Below are 12,311 nucleotides of genomic sequence, written 5' to 3' on the forward strand. Positions count from 1 at the left end.
CGCTGTGAGTGTGGATGCTGGCTCTCAGCAGCGCTTCCACGCTGGGGTTTAATTCCAGTTTCTTTCCCTTTTTTCCCTTATTTTGGCCTTTTTTGGGACCTTATATTTTAGAGACTGTGTCCCTGTGTTTCGGTCAAGCGTCACGTTTTGTCTCTTTGCAATAAGCGGCTCCAGGTTTTTGCAGGAATTTGGGATGTGGGGAGTGGGAAGCGTTGCTGCAGCTTTATTGCCAACATCATCCAAGCCACCCAAATACAGTATAAACAAGCCCGTTATCTTCAGCCGACATTATTATAATATAACCTCATAATATAATCGTATATAAACAGAGAGATGAGGGGAAGCCAAAGATAAGCCCCGCCTATATGAGCTGGGTTTTTTGATGGTTTGGGGTTAGCCTGGGATCGCTAATGAGAGCGGGATCGGAGCATTCATCATAGAATCCTGCAATCCTTTGGGTCGGAAAAGACCTTTCCAGGTCTTTTCCGACCCAAAGGATTGCAGGATTCTATGACTGTTAATGCAATGCTGCCAAGTGCTGCATCCTGCATTGTTTTGAGCGCTGGATTAATTACAGAAGTGACGCTTTGAGTCATACAGCTTGGGAGAGCTGCTGTGACCCAGCGGGATCTATAGAGGATCCCAGTGGGAGGAGGGGAAAAAATAAGTCTAAAGCTTTAAAATTGCCAAGAAAAGGTCAAGCGAGGTTTTGTTTTGTTGCTTTGACTCGGAGCAGAAGCAAATCCCACCCATTTGAAGTGCCGCTGGGTGGATGCCGGGACAAGACGCCCTTTGCTCAGCATCGGTGCTAATTTGTGTGTGATTAAGCCCAAATCCTGACCTCGGGGTGCTCTGAGCTGCTGGAAGAGGCTGGGCTCATCCTAAGCGCAGAACTAGCAAGCCAGGTTTGCTTAAACCGGCTCCCAAGCCACAATTAGGTTAGGGACCACACGGTGGCTCTGGCAGGGGAAGGACCTCCAGAGGCAGGAGATGGCACCAAAAAGTGTCACTAAATCATCCGGTCATGGGTAATGACCCCATCTGCAGTGTTAATTAGCCTGGTGAAACAAGGAGTAATTAGCTGTGGTCCCCACTGTCAGAGCACATCAGGGTTAAACGAGTACAGGGGCGCTGCTCACAGCGAATGTGGGGAAACGGGTAAAAAGCCCAAACCCAGGCACGGGTTGAGAGCACTTGGGGATTTCCCCCCTTCTTCTTCTTCCCCCCCCCTTCTTCTTCTTCTTCCCCCCCCCTTCTTCTTCTTCTTCCCCCCCCCTTCTTCTTCTTCTTTCCCCCCCTTCTTCTTCTTCTTTCCCCCCCTTCTTCTTCTTCTTTCCCCCCCTTCTTCTTCTTCTTTCCCCCCCTTCTTCTTCTTCTTTCCCCCCTTCTTCTTCTTCTTTCCCCCCTTCTTCTTTTCTTCTTTCCCCCCCTTCTTCTTTTCTTCTTTCCCCCCTTCTTCTTTTCTTCTTTCCCCCCTCTTCTTCTTTTCTTCTTTCCCCCCTCTTCTTCTTTTCTTCTTTCCCCCCTCTTCTTCTTTTCTTCTTTCCCCCCTCTTCTTCTTCTTTTCTTCTTTCCCCCCTCTTCTTCTTCTTCTTCTCTTTCCCCCACCACCTTCTTCTTCTTCTCTTTCCCCCACCACCTTCTTCTTCTTCTCTTTCCCCCACCACCTTCTTCTTCTTCTCTTTCCCCCACCACCTTCTTCTTCTTCTCTTTCCCCCACCACCTTCTTCTTCTTCTCTTTCCCCCACCACCTTCTTCTTCTTCTCTTTCCCCCACCACCTTCTTCTTCTTCTCTTTCCCCCACCACCTTCTTCTTCTTCTCTTTCCCCCACCACCTTCTTCTTCTTCTCTTTCCCCCACCACCTTCTTCTTCTTCTCTTTCCCCCACCACCACCTTCTTCTTCTCTTTCCCCCACCACCACCTTCTTCTTCTCTTTCCACCACCACCTTCTTCTTCTTCTCTTTCCCCCACCTTCTTCTTCTTCTTTTTCCCCTTTCCCCAGCTGGTTAAATGAGTGCCGCCCCACCTAATCCCCATGTTTATAATTCAGTTGAGATGAATAAGAAATCTTGTGTCTCAGACGTTCCCTCTCCTGCAGTATTTCTGAGTTTTCTATCTATTTTTGGTCCGTGGGGCTCTCTGTGGATGCTTTCTGGGGCTTTTTAATCTCTTGTTATCCACGGGGGTTCCCCATGGGTGCTTTCGGAGCATCCATCAGGATTTGGGTGAAGGACGATGTGACAGGCGAGCATCCCATCCTGCAGATAAGCATCTGGATCCTGCCATTGTTACAGGGAAAGGAGAAGGGCTGGGGGGGACGGAGGGGCTGGCAGAGGATGGGATGTGGCCGGAGTGTTTGCAAACGCCTTTTTTTGGGGGGGTGCACAAAGGAAAAATCCCATCGGTGCCCCCGGACACCTGCACGTCCCAGTCTGTTCTTTCCACTGACCTCACAGGGGAAATATTCCCTCCCCGCTGCTTTTCTGCAGGACGGAAAGGATTGGGGAGTGAGAGACTGGACGTGCAGAGGGATTGAAGGAAAAACGCGCACCCGTGGCTGCGGCAAAATGCGGCGAACCCACGCCTAAAAGCTTTAGCCCTTCCCAATGAGCCAGCACCGCTTTTCTGGCTGTTAACACTCTACAAAGGCTTCTGCCAAGACTGGGGCTGTCATCAAGTCAACTACCCCAAATTACAACCTTTGAGTTGTCTTTTTCCCCGCTAAGATGCTCTTTGGGACCAAGCAAAAGCGCTGTGCCGAGGCTGGGCTTCCCGTTAACCCCTCCTGACGAACTTACAGTGCTGCTCGTGCACTGCAAATTAAGCAATTTATAAAATAAATAAAAGGGAATATCATTCTCATCTTGCAAAGAAACAAAGTCAGGTTCCCAAATGGATGCCATCGGGATTATTTCATTACGGCGTTACTGCGGTTAGAGCGGGTGGGTGAGTCGCGATGGGCTGTGCCAGGCTTTTAATTGCGCTGCTATATTGGTACAATTTAAAAGGAGTGACGTCTCCCCGGCTTTCAAAAGGGTGGGAACGCGGCATCCAGCTGGTTCTTGCAGGAGCGTGCGGCGCTGGCGCCGTCCTCTCCCCTCGGAGCTCTCCCCTGCCCTATTTCTCAAGCTTTCTCTGCTTGTTTATAATTTCTAGTGGTGAACGGGCAGCCCAGGCGCGGGGTGACGGTGTCACAGCGTTCCCGGTGACATCCCGCCTCACCCCAGCACTGCAGCCGCTATCAGAGCCTCGTCCAAACCACTAATTCCCTTCTGAGCGATGACAAATTTCGCCTGCTGGACGTATAACCCTTGGATGACACAATCTGTGTGTCTTCTGAGCAAAAAGTTCTTTCATGTAAGATTGTATTTATCCTCATCAAATTCCCGTTTTGGCTCCTGGGGTGGATTCCTGCAGCCCCCCGGTTTACGTACCAAAGCCACAAATCTCTGGATGTGCGGTGATTTAATCTGGGATGCGATCTTGCTCGTACGTGTGTCTGGGAGTTCGCGGCGTCCTGCACTGACCTCCCGCGTAACTCGGGCTGTAAATTCCACCCAGCAGCTCTACGGCGAGAATAATGCGCGTTGGAGCTCTCACCTCGCTTTAAATAGACGGGTGGTCTTGATTAAAATGCTGTAAAAGTGAAGAATCCACTGGGTAAAACAGCCCAGTAAAGGGGAGAAGAGGAATGAGAGTTTGTGATCCATCCGTGTGCATCACCCCCAGCATCTGTCTCCAGGTGTTCCAGCTGTTTACTGAAAACACATGAATTTGGGTCCTCAAAAGGTGCTTTTTTTCCCCCTTAAATTAATGTGTTTGTGCTGGGATTTGCTCTCCTTCCCTTCCTGGCAGGCTGGCTGGGATATTCCTCATCTATTGAGGAATCTGAGGGGCTGTGCACGAAGCCCATGAGCAACTCGGGTGGCTCTGGGTGCCAAAGGGGGAGAAGTGCCCCCCGTCCCGTGAGAAGCGACTCTCTGGTATGAACCGGGAGCTGCTGAGATCACGCCAGCAAACAGAAAATAACAATAAAAAAAGCCCTGTTGTGGTCCTGGCTCTGTTGCCATGGCAACAGGCTCTGGGTTGACATCAGCAGAGCCGGGTGGGTTGGACGCGGTTTGTCTGTCTGTCCAAGGAGCTCCTGTCTTCTCCGGCCCCAGAACAGGGGGGCCAACTGCCGATTGGAGCATCTTGGTGTCTGCGAGCCAAGTGTTTTTATTAAAAAGCCAATTGTGTTCTTTCTCCTCGTTGCTTATCCCTCATTAGTCCCAATCTAAGGAGAAGACAGATGATGCTGCCGGCAGCAGCCCCCCAAAAACGGGGAGCAGCAGGTACCTGCTCCGCTTTGGGCTGCTCTCACGGGCTCTTCGTGACATGAGATCCCAAGATGACGCTGGAAAAACCAAGTTATTTTGAGGTATCTGCGAAAACGACTTTAAACTGGCAAAGGGGATGGAAAAAATCACGAAACGAGGATGTGCTACGAACTCCAGCTCTGGCCAACGTTCCAAACCTGGGACAGCTTGCAAGGACGGCAGAAAATGGGGAAACAGGGAAAGCCTGACGAGCAGAGCCCTGTGAGCAGGGCATGTTTTGTGCCAGTGTTGCATTGGGCCCCAGATGCTCATGTCTTAATGCTCTGGCTGTGATTTTGGGGCAGGCAGCGTGGTTCCCCAAAATATGTGGCCCTGGGGATGTGGCTGCTGCACATGGGGGGGTTGCAGCAAGGGCTTGGTGGGTGGTTTGGAGGTGGAAACTCCAGCCCTGCCAAAATAAATGGGTGAGCTGCGCCCCGCTGCACTGAGAAGGGAATTCCCAGGCTTGGTTTTGGAGTCCACCCGGTTCAAGAGGTTTGGCCAGAGGTTACTTTGAAGGATCTGGATGCTGCTTTACCACTTACAGAACTCTGCACAGAGAAACTGGTGGCGATCGGAGAAGCTGGGCGAGGTTTCACTCCCAGATTTGCCAGCACGGATGAGCAGAAGGAAGGACAGAGACAGGTCTTGATCAAGCACATCAAGAAGACTGGATTTTCCTTTAAATTTTCATTCCCTCTCAGCTGGAAGACCAGCCATTAATATCTTAAAGGAATAAGGTGCTATGAAGGTGTTGCTCCGTGCGTTTGATGGGAAGCCATCGGTAGCGATGGATGGGGTGAAAGCTGGATACTTCTTCTCCATTCCTCCTTCCACTATAAGGAGTGAACAGAAGCAGAAACTTGTGAAGCTGTTACCTGTGGAAAGTATGTGCTTAGAAATTGACTCTCCTGCTCTGCAAAACAGATGAGAAATTAGCCAAAAAAATATTTACATTACTGCAGAATATGTTGACAAAATTAAAGGGATTCCAGTTGAGGAATTTATAGAAGTGGCTACACAGAATGCACTGAAAGTATTCCCCAAACTTCAGAACTTTCTTCAGATATAGACTTAGAAATATGTAATGTTGCAGAAACTATTATTTACGGCATAATTAAAAAGCGACGTGCGTCAGAGATGAAAGGTGCCCACGTTTGCAGGACCAGCCGCGCTGGCTGAGCGGGATGCAGGGGTGGGGAAAGCGCATCCCCAGTGTGCCCGGCAGCGTTTGGGGATGAGCAGCCGCTTGGCTCTTCCCGAGGGTGGAGACCTCCCAGCCACTTGGTTTTATCACTCCAGCCTGTGTTTCCCAGCAAAATAACCTGAGTTTTTAGCTTTTTGGCAAGCGCACGGCGTACCAAGCCTCCATCCCTGCCAGCGAGACGCCCAGCAGGTGGTGCGCCCTCTGCTTTCAATAAAAGGGTGAGGTTATGGCTTTGCGCTGTGCGGAACCCAAGACGGGATGTTCCTTCCCACGCGCTGACATTTTCCATGGGAACAACGTCCCCACCCTGGCCCTGCCGGCTCGTTCTGGGCTCTAGGTGTGTGTCGCTCTGCAGGGGAAAGCGCCGTTTGCGGAGCTGCCATCGCAGGGATGCGCTCGTCGGCTTCTCCGTGAGCTCCGCTTTCCCTCGGGATGCTCCAAACGTCACGCTGAGCATCCACCGCATCTCCCGGCAGGAAAGTCCGGAGCCAGGCCAGAGACACTTAAAAAGGGAAGAAAATGGGCTTTGAGTGCCTTGCTTCAGCCTGTAAATCCTTTTTTCTTTTTGAAGGATGCTTCTTCCACACCCAGGGACCACTTTTGGGGAGGCTCCGCTCACACAAACAGCGCTCCATCAGATTCCTTGGCGCATCCGTAATAAATATAATTACGGTAGCAGCAGGCGCCTGGCGCTGATGAGCGCTTTGCCACCGCGACCTAATTAATCCTCATTATATTCTGGTGTGATGGATGAAAAACGTTCACGCTGCTTAACGCGCTTGGAGAGGCTCCTGCCATAAGAGCATCAGGGCTGCGGGACAGGGTGTCACCTGCCTCTTTTGTCACCTTGCACGCACTGGTGTGTGCAGCGGTTTTATTACATTGTCCAGCTTCTCAGCAACTGGTAATTCAAGGTGATTTACGCAGGTTCTTAGAGCTTTCTACCCAGGAGGTGATTGCACTCTCCAATGCCACATGGCAATTAAAAGTATATTTTTATAAAGTGACATGACTGCTTACTGCTTAATGTCAAAACACTTTATTGCTGACATGGCCTGAACGTGGAGTGTTAGAAATAAAACACCCCCCTGGTTGTATCGAACCAAAAGCCCCTGAACTTGCCCCATTTCTGCAGGCACTTTAGAAATAAATCAAACCAAATCAAGATGAGGTTTTTGGATGGATTTGGGCTTGGCCTTGAAGTTCCTGCAAGAGCACGTTTGCGGCAATGTTGTTTTCTTATTTCTCTGCAATACCAGTTTATAATCTTATCAAGAATAAAGAAAATAAGAATGCGAAAGCCCATTGGTGTTCTGGGATTTTTATTAAGGCGAAGAAAAGCTTTGGAAACTCAAACTGTGCCCAAAGGAGTTTCAACTTTCTCTGCTATGGCATTTCTACAGCTCTTGCATTCGTCTGTTTCTGGCACTCTGTTATTGTTAAATATTTTTATTTATTATTTAAAATAAACACAAAGCTAGTAAATTACTGGTGAAAAACGCTGTGACTCTTCCGCTCTTCCTTTGCTGAGGTTAATAAAGCCCTTTGCCTTAGAAGTGGATGAATTTTGGCTTCCATGATTTACCCATCAAGCAGAACAACCTTCTCATTGACTCCCTTTGCTCCCCTGTGCTGTTGTTCTATGTGTGAAATAGTGAATTCTTTCCCATCGCAACGTGGGGACTGGAGAGGGTGAGGAGGGCTCGGGGGGAACCAAAACTCCCTGCAAGGAGTCCAGAAACAGCCCATTTGTTGCCTTCCAGCACAAAACTTCCCTCCTCGTTTTCTGTCTTCAATGACTCTGCCGGGACTAACTATTGGTGGTTAAAGGGGGATTAATTAATAATTACCTCTGCAGGAAACATAAAGCCGACATTGTTTAAGTGACTCCTTCTCCTGGTGTGTCTCCTCTTGGGTCGTCTCTTCTTCCCCCATCTGCGTGTTTATTTGTACTTCAAATTTAATACATTATCAGGCTTCTTGGGTGAGACCCCAGAGCTGCACGTGTGGCTACTTGTGCTGATTTTAACCCGTATTTTTGGCCAGAGAAAGAAAACCTCCATCCAAAGTGCTTCTTGCTGTGGTTCATTCCCCAGCTGATGCAGGAAAGGGGCATCTTTATCCCAAGGTCCACGCTGGGGAATGGTGTTAATGGATAAAACCTGTTGCCTGCAGGAACGCTGTGCAGCTGGGCCCTTCACAAACACACGATGACTAATGGCAAAACGTCCAAAAATATTTTGCCAGGTGTTTTGTTTTCTCCGGGCAGCTGCATTTTGCATGTCTACTCATCATGGGCCGAGACTCCGCGCCAAATCTGGGGGTAAAAGGCATTTTCTCATTGCGGGGAACAAGCGGCTGAAGACACCCAGGTCTGGGACGCGGGTTCCACCGCTCAGAGACAGCGACCAAACCTCCTCATTTTGCTCCAAATAACTCGGATTCTGGGATCATGATGAGGGCCAGTCGCTAAGGAAAATAATCACTGTGCGGGAAAATAACCCACATTATTACCATGAAGACAGGAGATGTGTACATATTAAAAAATAATATATATAAGGGCTAACTCAGGTGTCTAAAAATTCAAGGGGCTTCTCTAAGATGATGTGGAGGGGGCAGAGCCTTTCTACGGGTCTGTTGCTTTTGGAGGTGTCGGTCCCTTTTTTGGAGGTGGCCCTTTGTCTCCTGTACACAAAGCCCTACCCGATGTATTTGGATTTACCCCTTTCCTTTCAAATTCTGGCCAGCTAAGAGCCGGGATCAGGTGGAGCTCGTCTGGCATCACCCTCCTCAAATCAACAGCTATTTTCATAGAAGTCTTGCTCGAAATAAAGGATGATAACATTAGCAAAGGCCAGGACTGCAAATCTGCCAAGAAATCGCTGCTTTCTTGCCATTAAGAACAACTTTGGGTTTTTTGCTTTATTTCTTTTGGCTGGGAGCGAGGTGCTGATATTAATTTATTCCCTGCGATCCTCAGCAAGCCATTTGGCCTTCTGGAGGAGATTTTAAAAAATAGGCTTTTTTTTTCTTTTCCCCCCAATCTGCTGATTGCGTATTTAATATTGAAGTGGCTGTAACTAACCAGGAGGCAGTTTCCAAGCGGATAAAACAGAAATCAGCAGCCAGAGACCAAACATCATCCACCTGCTTTTCCAGCCTCTTGACAGAGAAACAAGATCGTTATCGTCTTCCCCAGACCCCCAGACTCAGCAAATTATTGGAATATGGGCTTTGACGTAAAATATTTTGCTTCTCTGGAAGGCACAGGGGGGGAAACAGAAGTTTGCAATGTGCCAACAGCTTAAATATGTGTAAGAATAAACAACGGCACGTAACAAACGAGCTGCGCGGGGGATTGATTTGGTATGGAAGGGAAAGCATCTGGCGTGGGGAAGAGAAACAAAACTGCACCTCGCTGAGAATTAATTTGTTATTCAGCGTTGTAATATTTCCTCTTTAAGCAAAAAAGAACGCAGAACAACTTTTATCAGTGTGTTTTTCAAGTGACGCTAAGATCTTGGATTTCTCTTGCTGGAACGTATAGAACTGCCGCTCCTTGAGATTTAACATATAAGCAGCGTCAGGGGGAGTATATTAACATATGGTATGTTTGATTTGTAGCAAAACGATACGCCAAAGCGTGTTACGCAGAGCAGGATTAGATGCTAACCACTGACACACAGACCCAGAGCCCGCGGTTTGTTTTCCGTGAGGATTTCACCTGGAATTCTGCATTTCCAGGCTGTGCTGAAAGCTCTGTCTCCGTTTTGGGGACAACACTACGGGCTTCGCTTTCATCAGCCCCAATCCTGGGGAAAAACAAACCAAAGCAGCACATTTTGAAGCCTTTTCCTCCTGGAAGGCTCCGCAGACACGTGGTCAGGTTCCTCCCCGCGTCCCGGCCGGTCGGGCAGCATGGGGGATTCATTCATCCTACAGAAACTATTCAAATTGGCTTTTTTCTGTCCTTTTCACCCGAGGCTCCTTAATGATGTCTCTGATTCCCATTGCGTTGCGACGGTTTCATCCTGCCACGCGAGGTTATGTTGGCGAGGAGCTGGATGTAAATGAACAGGGGCTGCAGCCCTGGCTGCTCTTTGCAAAGTCTGCAGCCTCCTCTGGCGGAGCCACGAAGAAAGGAGAGCGCCCAGGGGTGGGATTTGAGCCTCGCATCGCCAGGGAAGGGCTTGGCACCTCTAAAAATGTACCCCAGCTTTGCACATTTGCAACACAACCGGGCAGAGCCACCGTGGCGAACACCAAGGATGTGACGCTGGAGAAGATGCGGCACAGCAATCAGCCCCGGGTTTGGGGATGATGCTTCCACCCCTCGCTTTGCCAGTCCTGGTGGCCTTGGGCAAGCATCTATCTGCACATTTCTGAAGTTTCGGAGCCGCAGAAGCTGCATTTGTGGGTAGAAACGCTTCCCCGCTCGCCCCTTTTGCTGTGATCAACACCCAAAGCCTCCGCTCTGATAAAACCTGCGTTCCCGCGTGGTTGTAGATAGCAGGCTCCGTCTGACATGCCAACAAGAAAAATCTTTGCACCTTTCAATACTCTTCATAGAATACAACAGCTATTTTTTAACAAGTTTTCAGTTGTTGGAAAAATAAAGCTACACTTAGGGGTTATATTCTTGCTGCTTAACTTTAGGCATCTCACTTCAGTGACTGAGTACCCCGGCTTTATTGGGTGTGGAGACACAATGAATCAGGATGATCCTGAGAATCCAAGCTTAGATTCGACAAACCAGCCTTTCCCACCAACAAACCCCATCATCAGAATGTTCTCCTGAGGCAGCGCTACCTATCGCTGTTCCGTCCTGCTCAAGTAATCCCAAATAAATCAGTGCATCTATTCTCTTAAATAAGGGGTCTGTATCTTATATTTCCATAGGAAGTTCTTTGTGGTTCTTTGCTGCGTTTTGGCAGAACATGTTTTTGCGGGGATGCTGGTGTAAAATGGGTTTGGTGTCTTCCCCATCCCGAGGGGATTTGGACACGTCTGCACCACCTCGCGAGCATTTCATCCCTCCTGTTGGAACCGCAGGAGGGAATTAATGGTTCAGAGAGTGAAAATAAGTCACCCATCCTTCCCTTTCCACTCCCCGCAGCAACCGGGACACTCATTGGGATGATGGAGACGCAGCTCCAGCTTCTTCTGAGGGGTCACATCCACCCCCAAAATGCACCCGAGCACAGGACATTTGGATAATCGAGTTTTTATCTCTTCCTCCTGCAAAAATTTCACTCAACCCGCACAAAACCAAGAGGGAAATGGGGAAATTCGTCTCCTCCTGTGGGTGCGAGGGCTGAACGGACCCAGTTTCCCATCAAGTCAAAGCAAACACGGTTCCCTCGCACCAAGATACAGGAATATTATGCTGACATTTTAGCTGTCTCCGCTCCTCGAGCTGCGCGTCGGCAATAGAAACATTTCCCCGAATACAAACGAAATAATCCGCGTTGAAAACCAAATTCTGTCAGGCTGGATTTGCCTGTGCGAGGCTGAGCCGGTTGAGTTTGCACTAGCTATTTTTATTCTAAATATTTTTATTCTGTCTTTCCTACAGTAGTCTTGTTTTCACTGAACTGTGCGAATGTTTTCTAATATGTGGCAGCCAGCAGCCCCATAATTATAGGATCCAGGTTCAAATTTGTGTGGCAGAAGCATAGGAAAAGGTAAATAGCCTAATAACTTTCAGTGATGTCTGCCTCTTCCTGATATATATATTTTTTTAAGGAGGAATTTATTTTGCATCACCCTGAGGAATTACAATCATCGTCCAAGATTTTTAAAAGCCATTAAGATTTGAAGATTAAAACCTGCACTTAACCAAAAAAAAAAGCATCCAAAGAGGAATTTATCTGTGATTTGTCTCGGAAACAAGATTGGTGTGTTTAAAGTACTTGGCAGCCCCCAGAGCGACGTGTTTAAAACCATTTATTGTGATAAACGGCAGCGATACGGGGTCACTGGTGAGGAGCAGCAGTTCTGGGAGATGCGAGACCCCATTTCTGCTTCTCCTAAGCCCAGATTTACCCCAGCAAAGTTCAGACTCTTGAATTAGTTCCTCATAAGCTTTATCTTAACACTGGAAACAATCCACCGGTATCTACACTGGGAGATGCTGAGGAGCCGGATCTGGCAAACTGGTCCAGAAAATGAGTTGCAGAGATTTATTGCACGTGGGGAACAAACCCTGTTGGCAACAGGAGCAATTTAACCTGATTAAACAAATGAGAAAAAAACCTACTGTTTTGGCTTGGATTTTTTTTTCAGTTTTGTGGAAACAACCAAGCATGAGCTACAAAAAATTGTTAATTTGGTAGTTTGTTTATTTATTTATGTATTTGATGGGCTGGTCCACGTGTATAGGCAAGCACCAGGCCTGGCGCCCTGTGGTATTTCTGGCCAAGGGGGGAGCTGCTGCAGTTTATTGAGAGAAAATACTGAAAAAGCGTAGCAGAAAACAATCCAAGCAATGAAGTAAAATTCCCCTTCGCCTGCAATTTTAAGGAATTTCGAGGCATTTTTGCAGTGTCCAAGATGGCTGCCGGCTCCTGCCCTCACTCAAGATGGCTGCGAAAGGCAGGAGGGTGATGCGGTGACGCCGAGGCGGCCACGTTGCTTTGGGGCAGCGGGGGTCTTGCGAGGCGAGCCGTACCATTCCGCTGAGGAGGGGGGGCGGGGGGGGTGGTTCCGCCCGGGGCCGCGGCCGTGGGGGAGCTGCGCGGCCGAG

General features: G+C 48.7%; 1 protein-coding gene and 1 pseudogene across 11 annotated transcripts in view; both read left to right on the plus strand.

Moving 5' to 3' along the window:
• LOC309438295 (uncharacterized protein) overlaps window positions 1-12,311 on the plus strand; it is a 54,360-nt gene that overhangs the window by 21,145 nt on the left and 20,904 nt on the right. The gene's annotated exons all lie outside the window — the stretch shown is intronic.
• Window positions 4,392-7,440, plus strand: LOC309438301 (putative deoxyribonuclease TATDN3; annotated as a pseudogene). The gene is made up of 2 exons: window positions 4,392-4,421; window positions 4,810-7,440. The product of its transcript is annotated as a putative deoxyribonuclease TATDN3 (transcript).

The sequence above is a fragment of the Streptopelia decaocto genome (assembly GCF_964273445.1).
Source record: "Streptopelia decaocto genome assembly, chromosome: 3".
Lineage (NCBI taxonomy): Eukaryota > Metazoa > Chordata > Aves > Columbiformes > Columbidae > Streptopelia > Streptopelia decaocto.